The following is a 13,107-nucleotide window of genomic DNA, read 5'->3' as shown; positions in this document are numbered from 1 at the left end:
TTTCAACTCAAAGTACTCCTGAAATGTTTACCAGTGGGAATGGCTTACCAGTTAAAACCAGAACTGTAGACACTCTTCACACAGAAAATGAAGGGAGTAAAATAAGGAGACTTCAAAGACATTTTAAAAAAGGATTTTAAAAATTACACAAAATTTTTCTTACATGCTTTCAGTGAAGACTAAAGAATTTATTGAAAAGGAGAACTTTAATCACAAGCCTTTGTGGTGGTTTGAACTGAGATAATTTCCTTCACTGCAACCAGTAGAAGCCATGTTTTGGATTTGTGCTGGAAACAGCATTGATAATTCAGGGATGTTTTTGCAACTGCTGATCACTGCTTACACAGTGCTGAGATCTTTTCTGCTCTTCACCCCACCCCACCAGAGAGGAGGGTGAGGGTACACAAGAGGCTAGGAGGGGACACAGCAGGGACAGCTAACCTCAACTGACTCAAAAGATACTCCATACCATATGGAATCATATAGAGCTCAGCATATAAAGATGGGCCAAGAAAAAAGAAGGAGGGGATGTTTTGAGTGATGGATTTTGTCTTCCCTAGCCATCATTGCATGTGATGTACCCTTGCTTTCCTGGGACTGGCTGAACATCTGCCTGCCCATGGGAAATGGTGAATGAATGGTGAATGAACTCCTTGTTTTGTTTTACTTGTTTGTGCAGCTTTTCTTTAATTCAACTCATTTTTCATTTTTATTCCTCCCATTCTCTCCTCCATCCCATCAGGGAGGTGGGGAATGAGTGAGTGGCTGTTCCTGGGGCTTGGATGACAGCTGGGGTTAAAGCACATTAGCTATGACTATGCAAAAACCTCATTAAAAGCCTGCACTGTTAAGACTACACTTCCTTTAGTATTTCATTGCTGTAATTTGACCCCTGACTCTCCCCCCACCCTTCTTAAGGGAAAAACCCTTTTCTAAATACAGTTTTTTTCTTCTTACTGGCAGCAGACACATTGCTATCTCCCTGCACCCCTTTACACTGAAGTCACACAGGTCTGGATGGCAAAGCAACATAGGAGCCTGCAGGCTCCCACTTGTACAAAGCTAGAGGGGTGTACAGCCCTCTGCCTCTTGCATGGGTGCACATCAAATGCCAAGAATGAATTTTGTTTGAGATCTCAGTTGCATCTATATAGCTTTGGTCTACAGGGATGACTATATGAAATTAAGAACTGTAAAAGCATCTGTAACTAACAATTTGATGATAAAGTAGCAGATGAAATTACCACAATTAAACATTAAGTGACATACATTATGAAAAAAAATCCCAGGGGTTGCTTAGTTGATGGTTTTTTAGCTGGTTTTTTTGGTCAAGTTTTTTTTTTTTTTAATAGACAGGAGGACAGACCTGAACTCTGGATCTTGGGAGCTGTACTACGAAATTCTGTAAAACTATCAGGAGCAGTGAAAGAAAAGTAAATTTATTACAGACTACTATGTAGAAAACAGAAACCAAAGCATCACTATTCCATTACATAGTATCTACTTTTTCATCTTGAGTGCTGCATAAACATTCAGTCTTGTCATTTCAAAAAGGATATAGAAGGATTAGAAGGAACAAGTGAGAAGTGCAAAAGGATGAACACAACAAAGAACAACTTCATTACAAGATGAAAGTAGCATTTTTCCTGTCTGGAAAAGATGTAACCTAAATCAAGTGGCAGGTCTATAAAATCAAAAGCTATAAGGAGATGGCAAACAGGGATTGACTATTGCCTTTTACTACTCCTTCTTGTATTGGCAGAAATCAAGCGAATTTAGCAGCAAGAGCTTAAAACCCAGGAAAGGAATGTATTCCCTACAGTGTGTAGTCATCCAGTGGAACTACCTGCCACCATTCCCTGGCAGTGCTGCAAGTCTCTCCATCAGCTATTAAATACCAAGTCCTCACCTGTACTGTGGGCAGTCCCTGACTGTGAACTTCAAGTCACAGGAGAGCATAGTGAGGACGTATCAGTCCAGTTTCTCCCATTCTCTGCCCTAGATATGCATATCTAACACTGGCAGAAACAAATACAGTATACAGACAAAATTTGTCTGACATAGTGCATGACTGCCCTTAAACTCTTCATACAGTAGGTTTCTTTTGGTCCAAACTGGGATGCCATAGAAATGATTTGGCAAAGAATCAAGTCATGACACCACTCTTGTACTTAAAGAACACAAATGCTAATAAAATGTGTTTTTAAAGAAAACTAACAATTCTTTCAATTTCATACATCATGAAGTTTAGACCTGTGAGACATTAGGCTATAAAACAATGTGAAACACACAGAAGCACAGTGCTTTGGGGTCCTCAAATTAGCAAGACAACAGGAGAACCACAGTCTAGACCTGCCATCCATAAAAATACCAACTATATCAAGTGCTTTAGAATGCATAGCCTGGTGGTATATCCGCCTCTAACAGAAGAAAATTCTTTTGCCAGCTTAGTGAAATGTCAAAAAGACACTTTGCAAACCCTTTGAATCCTTTGAGGGTTCAGGAAAGTGATGAAAAGACAGTTCAACGCACGGTTTGCCATCGATAAGGCCCTTCCCTGTACCTTTAGATGAAGGCTCTCATTCCCTTGGGCAGTCTACCATCACATGAATTACACTGCATTTTTACCACTGCTTTTATAACAGCACTCCCCCTGTCTGCTTCCCCAGTGAAGCAGAGGGGCCCAGAAACTCCAATGAAGCAACTGCTCTTAGCATACCAGAGCCCTGACCCAGAGCTCTGGGAAAAGGGCTCTACCATCCAGGGCTTGGATTGTGGTCTTGGTTCCTCCCTCTGTTGCTGGAGACGTGGTGGTGGCCTCAACCAGAGGAGGAAAGCTCTGCCTGAGCGCTGCTTCTTCAGTGGAAGAGGCTATGGAGCAAAGTGAGCAAGGATGAATGGCAGGTGGGTGCATCTCCACAGAGACCTTGAAGTGCCACGAGTCTGGGTCCCATGATGCAAAAATAGAAGAGAGAGTTAAACATTGCACTCAAAGGATAAGTGGATGGAGACTTCCAAGATGGGGGCTGAGAAAGACAAATCCAGGAAACTGGCAACTTGTGGCAACAGAAGGAAAACCTGCAGATGTGCCCTTCCAGAACAATTATACTGCCTGGGATCCTGCTGAAAGGCTGATGGATATACCTAAGTTACATTTCCCAAGCATGTGAGGAGGTTCTCAGATAATCCAGGATGTACAAGTTGAAACAAAGCAAGAGCATTAACAAGAATGGCACCTTAAGGATAGCATAAAAAAAAAAAAAAAAAGGCAAAAAAAGAAGGCTGAGGATAATGCAGATCCAGTGCTTGGCACAGCAAAGGTACTCAGTGCCTTTTTCACCTCCTTTGTTATTGCAGCCTAGTGCCAGAGTCTGCAAGAATGAAACTTCACATGCAGGACAGACAGACTGGGTCAGGGATCTCTTAAACCACTTAGACATGTGCAACTGCATGGCACCAGAAAGGCAGCATCTGAGGGTGCTGAAGGAGCAGGCTGATCTTACTGCAGGGTCATTTTCTATCATCTGTGAAAGGTCTGAAATGGTGATCCAGAGTTTCCCAATACTCAAGATTAGGAAAAAAGTTACCATCATGCAGGAAAGGAGAATCTGGAGAACTATCTGCAAAGTCAGTCCCATTTCAGTCCTTGCAAAGATTATGGAAGAAATCTTACATACAAACACACAAAACTGCAAACTAAACCAAAAAACAAGCAACAAAATAAAGCAAACCCAACCCCAAACAGATCACCACAAAACAAAAACCAAAAGGGGAACAGGCAGCACAGATACACCAAAGCTATACCACACTTGAACAATTTGGCAACTCAGTTCAAGGAGAACATTGGTTTGGTGAACAAAGGAAGAGCAGTGAATGATGTTTGCATTAACTTCAACAGGGACTGTGACAGTCTTTCAGAATACTTTTTCAGAGCTCAATGAGATTTAATCTAAAGAAGTGGGCTATCAGGGGGATGGACTACTAGCTGGACCACCAGGCTTTGTGGGTTTTGACCAGCCAGAGTCCAGCTGACAGACAGTCCAGCTGGTGGCAGCTGTCTGAGGCCAAAACTGGAGCTGATGCTTGTTAGTATCTTTACTGAGAAGCTGAGGGACAGGACTGAAAGCACGCTCAGCAAGGTTGCCGATGACACCCAGCTGGGCTGGAGCATACAGACAATACCCTGAAACAACATGCAGGAATGGATCTGTGTGGCCAATACAAGGGACTTCCAAAGGCTAGAAAAACAGGCATGTTAAAACCTCAAAAATTCAGTAACTAAAAGGTACAAATTTGTCTTCTTAAAGGCCAAGTTGGATGAGGCCCTGAGGAACTTGATCTAGCTGGTGGCATCCCTGCCTATGGCAGGGGTTTGGAACTAGAATATGACCTTTGAAATTCCTTCCAACCCAAACCATTTTATGAATCTGCGATTATTATCTATATAGGCTGGGTACTACTACCATGCTAGGAAGCTGTTCTGCTTCCTAGGAAACCTTTGGAGCCCGAGAACAAATTCAAAATGAATCAGCAGTGTGTTCTTATAGCAAAGCAAGTCAACTGCATCTATAAACCAGCCTAGTAACCACAGAAATAATCCCCAAATGCATAGGCTTAAAAATTGCATTTACCTACAGAGTAACGTAATAGAATTGAAGATTTTTGGAAAACCAAGTATTTTTCATCCCTTTAAAATATTGGATTATAGATTACAAAAGCCTTATACCATGGAAGAAAAAGGAGTATTGAAAACACCTTGGAAATAGTAGGAGCAAAGGCTGTACTTTATCATGAATAAAGTGAAAAGAGGAAAAATGGGTATATTCAAGTCTTGTTACTTCTGAAGGTCAAGTGAATTTTTCTTCCCCATGACAAAATCCATGATACATTTGACACTATAGGAAAAGGTCATCTGTAAAATTACTGCTCATATAAAGAGCATTGTTTCACTTAACAACCTCTTCTACAAACACAGTTGGCACGGTGAAGAAAACTTCCTCTTTTTCAGTATAGCATACAAATACTCAGTCATTTTTATCTTTGGATCAACTTTATCTCTGTTTATACTAGTGATCAGTCTTCAATACGACTTTGTAGCAGACTTGACAAAGGACTTCATTGCCATTATTCAGCTAAATTAGGATTCTACACTGGATGCAGCACGTAACCAGACAAAGCTGATGTAAAGTTTGTTTTCCAGAATTTCAGATATGAATAAACAGAAGCTGGCACAAAATAAGGGCTCGTCAAAATCCTGACACAACATTTGCTATGTTTAAGCTATTAATATCAATTTAAACCAAACAGAAAATGATTAACTGAACAGCATCTAAGGAAAGATTGATGGCCTACACAAAACTGAATTTTCAACTTCTCAGTTTACTTAGTAATGAGGGAGAAAAACTGGCATACTGTAAGGTAACATATTAGGCATGTGTATGGATTTTTGAGCAAAATTCTAAAAAATGGAGCCAACACAAATTGTTGTGAGCATTGTCTACAAATTTGTATCTCTGAACTATTAGTGAGGCCAATCTCATTGGCTACATCCTTATTTTAAAACAGAAGTCATGCCAACACTACAGTTAGGTTTGCTATTGGGGTGATGTGTTTTGTTTTATTATTGTTTTCTTTTTTTATTGGCCTATGCTCTAAACTGGTTCCAGTGCTTGTTTGCAGAGTTCATCACCATCAGAACATCAGTAAAAAGGTCACTTTGAGGATAAGCAAAGCACTACCTTTCAGTGTTATGAAAGTGATAAAAAAACCTTTCAAATTAGGCAGCCCATCACCTGTGGAAAACAGGTTATTCTTAATCTTTTTCACAGTAACACAATCGCATCAACAGGCAAAAATTTCAACAGGCAAAAATAATACTAACGGGTTTGAGGATGCCAGACTTCTCAGAAGTTAATATAAGAGAAGAATATTTCATGGGGCTATGCTCATTTGATGGATTTTGAAAGGTTTTAGTATTCATCTGTTCAGTACATTTAAGCAAATAAGTTCTGAGGAGGTGATGAGAGAAAGCAGATCATACTAGTTTGAACAGTATGAAAACAATTCATTAAAAGCAAGCCTTCACTTCATAAAAATCTGAGAAATATAGGTCAGTAAAACAAATTTGTATTCTTCTTGCTCTGTGTAGGAAGACTATACTTCTAATTCATCAGAAGCAATTTTTTAATTCATAAGTCAATTTTTTAATTGGCCATTTGAAAAAAAATGTCAAATGTGTTTCTAAAAACAGTGGGTCTTGGAATAAAGGCAGAATAACAAACATAGAAGTAGTTGACTACAGTTGAAAAACAAGGATGAACTTCATACACAAAGGCAGAAGCTATTGTTTCATACCTCCTTTCCTACAAATTAATAGAATGCATCGTTGTACTCACAAAAGTAGAAGCTCTCATGAGGTTAAAATCTCTCATCACACAGAAAAGCAATACCAAAAATGGAAAAATAGTTATGCACTCCAACTACTAATTGTGTCAAACTGTTTACAACTGTATGGAACTATGTGACTATGTACTTGGACCGCTGATTCTCCCTACTTAGAATCACAGAATCATAGAATACTTCAGGTTGGAAAGAACCTTTTTACTGAAGTAGTCTTTACTTAACCTCCAAACTTTTACGATTAGTTCTAAATACTTCTACATAGTATGGAAATAACCTTTCTGAATTGAAAAAAATTGGCTTTTAAAACAAATTCTTTCAATTAATGCAAGAAGGTTAATTGAAAAGACGATGTTCTTTTGGTACCTATAGTTTTCAGGAACAACTATAGTCACTGAACTTCTGAAAACAGCTTATAATTTTGCATATCAGTGCTTAATGGTTTCTCAAATGAGTTTGTAAACATGCCAAATTCTATCAATACAGCATTTTTGAGAATGAAACAAAAAGATCATTTACACAACAGCTCAAATGAAAACCTTTGAAATCACTTAAATTACACTTTTTCCCAGTCATAGCCAGACGTCTTTAGATTGACTTTAAGAAAGCCCTGTCTTGCTTGCAGGAAGAAACTGAGGAGGGCAAGGTTTCAAAGGACCAGATGAACAATGTTATAATCCAACAATAAAAGTTCAGACCAATTCAATGTGCAGATTTTGGATTTATATTCTTTTTTCACAACTATCCTTTTTGCTATGCAAGAAAAGGAATAAATTGATCCAGGAGAAAGATGAAATATTTATTCAGTATCAGAATATCACTGTAAATATTGCAAGAGCTCAAGAGGATAGCTAAAATTTGGAAATTAAGAACACAATAAAAGTACAAAGACTACTGCTGTCATATAACCAGCTGAGATTCACTAGATGTCTATTCTATGACTTTGAAGTGGATTTCAAATGTCTGAGGCAACAACTTCATTTCTCTCTTGTTCTACAGGGCACATAAAAATTATCTAAAATCAAACATCTCATTCAGGGATTCTTCACACATTCCCATTCTCTCAACTGCTTTAAAATCTAAAATATACTCCTCTTATGTCCAGTGAGAAATCAGAATATATTACTTCATATTGCCAATCTGATAACAAAAAAACAACTACAGGTATTTTTAAAGAACTGCTTCAAATATTTGGAGTACATCATTAGCCCAGGTTAACTGCAACACATAAGGAAATTAATAACATCCTGAAGCAAGGAGAAGTAGGTGTTTGCATGGGCATTAATTTATTGGCTGTTACAGTCCTGGCAGGTAAGTTCAAATCACTGGTATTCAAATCTTTTGCCTCATAGATTGAACAGCAGAATTGCCTCTTGTGACAGGTGCAGAATAGGCAATCCTTATTGGAAAGCAGATTTATAAGCCAAAAGACAGTTATTTCTTTTCCTGAAACAACTGCAGTCTTAAATTGGATTACTGACACCTCAGATGCTGACTGAGAGCAAACACTCCTCTTCCAAGCCATAGCTGCTACACATGCACACTCTGGGAGGGCTACTGAGGGTGCTTGACTAAGAGAAACAGCCAGCTTGAGAGTACAGGCAGTATTTTCATCACTGAGTATCAGAAGCAGCATGAAGACAATGAGCAATTCATGAGTAAAAAGCTTTTGTTGTTAACAGCAGCAAGAGATGATTTAAACACTAAGCTCATAAACCCTTGACATCCAGTAGTTAATGGCTGCAGATGCATCAATAAGACCTATTTGAGCCTTCTGCTACCCTTCACAGCAGCCTAGAAGGCTGAAGTGGACTAGAACCACTGGCATAGTTTTTCTTTTTGGAAGATTCACAGATGGTGACCCAGCACTTAGCTTTTTCAGCACAGCAACACTCCTGCCGATCAGCATCTCAGAGCTATAAACTGACTCCAGTCTTTAATAACTCCCTGAAGAGCTGTGTTAGCTGGTCTTTCAACTCCAACACTACAGGACTTTTAGAGAAAATTGAGGTCAAATCAACACAGGTGTTTTAGGTGAGGACCTCCATTTCGTCAAGAAAAACAATTTGTCATGTGAGGTACAGACTGTGTAAGTTTACCATTACTCAGAAGAAACAGCTTAAAACTAAGTAATTCTAGGCTCCCTATGGGATCTAAATGGCCTTTTAAGAAATTAAAAGCTGAAAATTTATATTGCAGTGAAGTAGTGTCACAGTAGCAAAGATTAGGCTATTAGTACACTATTAGCTGTCTGCAAGGAAAAGCTGTAAACACCTCCACATGTTTTAGGTACTCAGTCTTGTGACAGGATATAACAGAGCCTGAAGGCTTCTTGCCAAAAGCAGCATCATCTGGCCTTACAAGGCACAAGTTGCCTAAGAAACAAAGCATGCAAGCAGTCAAGAATTTCTAATAATCAAGAATTCATACATTTCCAAAAATTATTTAAAATAACTTTGCAGGTGCCAGTTCAGCTGCAAGTAGAATACACTACCTGATAGGACTTCTTTTAAAGTTAAAATTCTTTCTGAAAAAAATTGAATTTAGCATTGTTAGCAAGCTTCTTTAAGAAATCATATGCACTAGATTAGACTATGTGAAAGTAAAGCCACAGGAAGCTGTTTCATATTCTCAATGCTCATATTTTCCATCTTCATTTACAATGTTTCTGCATGATTCAGAAAATCAAATTGTCTTCCAAAATATTTTAAAAGTCCTACATTAAAATGTCCAACAGTAAACTCAGAATTTACCAGCTGAGACTGAACTAAAATGGATACGATCCTTATCAATAGGTCACTCTTCAAACAAATGTGTCAAATAATAGAATTTTCTGCAGATTATACTCTCTTCAGTCTGCACATGTCAACGCTCAAATGGCAGGTAGCATTTGCTTTTGAAGTATTTTGAGGAAATAAGCAAATTCTTCTAGAAAACAGTGATGAACACAGAAAAAGGGGTTTCAAATTGACTCTCTATACTGCTTTTAAGTTAGAAGAGAACTAGAAACTCAGGTGTCAGTATAAAAGAATTACAGACTTCAAGGAGTAATCTTTCACTACTTGAAGGTCAGGTGAATTCACCATCACAAAACTAGCTACATATTTTTCATAGACAAGAACCTATGCAGGCTCTGAACAATCAAGTGGATAAATCTTATTCAAGACATTCTTGACACCTTCTTTGTACTTTGTAAGAAATTATTAAATCTTTCAAGCTAAGTCTCAAATGTTCAGAAATATCAAATTTCCATAAAGCTTCTGATTATTTTTTAGGTATGTATCAAAGCCACAAGCTAGAGTGGAATAAAATTGTTCATTAATTCTTCAAACACTTTTAGAGATGGAAGAAAATTGCAAAGGCAAATAGCCATCATTCAGGATGAATCACTAATGGGCAAGAATTTGATTTAAAGAAAAGCAAAGTCAGCTAATTAGAGGAAAAAAAAAATATTATAGAGAAGACTTCTGGATACATTGAGTAAATTGCAGCAATAGATTCAACCATCCTTATGCAAGCAAGTGCAGAAATCTCTAATCCTGAAAACTTTCTAATGTAGATTAAAAATCCATCAGGGAAAATTGAAGAAATGTCAAATAACTTGGAAGAACACTTTTTCTCTGCCTTCAGTATATGTGGAAAATATTCAAAATAGTTTTTTAGAAGAAAAGCTTTGAAAAAGTCACAGATAAAGAAAAATTCATCATACGTGCTAGGGCTATAGGGTGTTTATCATAGAGAAGCTGGCTGAATTCTGCCAGCACAACAGAGTAACAGCAGAACTTGCTGAAAAATCAAGAAAAGGGAGATATCAAGTTAAAAACTGATGAAAGGATAACACATGTGACTAACTGTGAAGACTTGAAGAGTTACGATATATAATTTGAAAACATACAGATGGCAATCACTTAATGTGGTGGTTCTACTCCTGCAAGTAAAATGAAGAATGATATTTCAAGTAGAATGAAGAATGGCAAAGAATTCAAACAAACTGACAAGTTTTACTTGCCATTCCTTTAAAAGTAGCTCTGCACATAGTTTAAAATAAAAAACAAAAAGTACCACACCTCATCATGTCTAAGGAAACACCCAAATTCTAACCAAAACTAAGTCAGCAGTTTTGCACAGCTAAACACTTTTTGAAATGCAGAGAAAACATCAGATCTCTCTCCACAAAAGTCTAGCAATGAAAACAAACAAACAAAAAATATCAAAACATATGCATGATTTTCTTTCTCTAGAAAGAAAAGACTGATCAGATACAGAAAAAAAAAAAAAAGCTAGCATTTTCAAATTTTGAGATACATGGAATTTTTGCAAATTTTCTCCCAAAAGCTTGTGCTCCTTTGTTTTATATCCATAGGCAAACAAAAAGTCTATCTAGAGAGCAAAAAGGCTGTATTTATAGAGAAAGCCCATATAGCTTTTAAGCATACATTCCCAGATAAGCCTGTTCTCAACATCACAGAGCTGTGTGCTCAGCAGGTAACTTCTGCTGCTAACAACTGTTTTGTACTTAATTAACGCACACAGTATTGCACTAAAGAGAAGATTCTTCACATCCATCTTTCCCTTTACCCCTTAGACTCACTTGCTTTAGATGCAGTTTTTCTTAATTCTGTCTTTCCAGAGATCACTGGCAACACAAATTTGAGAAACACCACATTTTTAAATCCTTTGTTTCAATTGTTAATCCACTAAAATGTACACGTGGTATAAAAAGAACAACCATGAGATTTTCTTCAACCATGAGACTCATAAATTTTTCCATGTAAAGTTTATTTCTAAAGTAGCTAGTATGTATATTTTGGGTTCTACACTGAAGAGGTGAACAAAAAGGAAAGAACTCTTAGATAAGCTAAAAAGGCAGAATGATAAATGCAGAGTTCTGGAAATCCTTTAGAACTTGAAAACGTTTTCAAGACTGGCAATTCAAAAAACAAGAAGAAATTGATAGGGAGAAGCTGCTAGAATAGTTTGCAAGGAGACTGATAGAGCAATTGCTCTTCTTCAGGACTAGAATCCTGGATCTTTGTCCATGTGGCACCTTGGTCTTCAGCACCGGTACTGATATCTCCACAGGAACTGTGCTTAAACTAGAATTCAGACTTCAGGTGAGCTACAGAGGTTTATATGCTGACCTGTGATGCCTATCACAAGAGAATTCACAGAGGTATCAGTACTGCCCATTTTGAACAAAGGCTTGCAAAGGCTGGTTTCACACTGAGACATTCTCACCACAGAGCTCTACTTTCCCCTTCCTTTTCAGTGCCTTTTTCCCTTTGCTATTCAAACAAGCAAACTATCCCTAACTCTGACAGGGAGCAGCTATGACCAATTTGTGTCCCTGTAAGCAGATGACCCCTCCTACCCCATTGCTCCTACATCTGCATCTCCTAATTTGCTACCATACCAACAAAATTTAAGATAACAAGTAATGTAGAGACAGGATGGAAAACGATCTGCTACTGCTGGGCTCAAGACTGCAGAAGAGGAGGAGAAAACTGCCGAAGAACCCACCTATCTAAGAAGTGTAAGTATCCACCCATCCATTAAATATGTGTCTGTAACTGTTAAAGTAGACAAATATGTGCCAAATCACAGAGATTTTAATTGATCATGCACATATTTCTTCCCAGGTTTCAACTTCATTGAAATACATAAAAATTTACATTCAAGTTCACATTTGGTCAAAAGCAGCACTACGGAAAAGATAAATTGAGAGAAACAAAAGTTGTATTCTATTAATAGCTTCAAAAATTTGCACTTTTTTTTTTTAAAAAAAAGAACAAACTGATCATGCTTGGAGTTTGTTTATGGGAGAAAATTCTAAAAAAACAAAAAACAATAGAACTTAAAAACAAGTTTTCACTTAGGCCATGGAAATTATTTAAACAAGGTCATTTTCAAATGAAAAAATGAAAATGCTGCATTTTCATTATTCTGTAATAAATGCTTTTCAAATGTTGCTGGATTTTATTTCTTAAATATTTCTTAGAAAGAAAAATGGCAGATTTGCTCAGACATGAAATTTCAAGACTATACTTTAAAAGCTAGTGATTCCAAAACATGTTTTTCATCTGGCCCAACTTGTAAATTTTCATCCTAGTTTAACAAATTTAAAAAAAAAAACATATCAAGATGCAGAAAATGCATCAGTAAGGTAAAAAAGAAAAAAAAAGAAATTAAAATTTAGATTATTTTATTTACCGTGCTGTACACCAATCAAGAGCAATCTGAAGAGTCTGATATGCAATTTGAGGCAGAAAGATTATTTTGTGGAAGAATTCACTTGTTTCCCCAGTTACCTATAAGTGTAAGGATAACAATTTTCTGCATAGTTTGCATAGGGAAAACAATGAGCAGAACATTCAGTATGGAAGGTATGCATCAGACTTCAGTGAATTACTTAAATTTCTTCAAATACTTTGGTGCTTATTGCTTTGTTTTCCTTTTTTTTTTTTTTTCCATGCCAGAAACTGTCAGGCACTTCATGAAAAAACAGTTAGTGTATTTAACTTGACATCAAACAATTTTTGAAGGTATAAAGCTTGTAGCAATTTGATCTTTTTACAATTCAAAATTAATTCCTGCCTAGAAGCCAAGAGACAAACTGGTCACCATAAAAAAGGTGAATCTGTCAGAAAATATTAAAGGAAGGAATATGATGGAACTGTTTTGGAAATTCAACTATTTACACAATTAATT

The 13,107-nt window shown here is 37.1% G+C and overlaps 1 protein-coding gene across 2 annotated transcripts in view; it reads right to left on the bottom strand.

The window, feature by feature from the left end:
* Nucleotides 1-13,107, bottom strand: part of GALNT1 (polypeptide N-acetylgalactosaminyltransferase 1) — an 86,448-nt gene that overhangs the window by 45,687 nt on the left and 27,654 nt on the right. The gene's annotated exons all lie outside the window — the stretch shown is intronic.

The sequence above is a fragment of the Pseudopodoces humilis genome, chromosome 1 (assembly GCF_049639895.1).
Source record: "Pseudopodoces humilis isolate 2021_Gansu_Grassland_sample_001 chromosome 1, ASM4963989v1, whole genome shotgun sequence".
NCBI classification, from domain to species: Eukaryota; Metazoa; Chordata; class Aves; order Passeriformes; family Paridae; genus Pseudopodoces; species Pseudopodoces humilis.
Note: the sequence above shows the minus strand (reverse complement) of the source record. Positions and strands in the feature narration are given on the sequence as shown.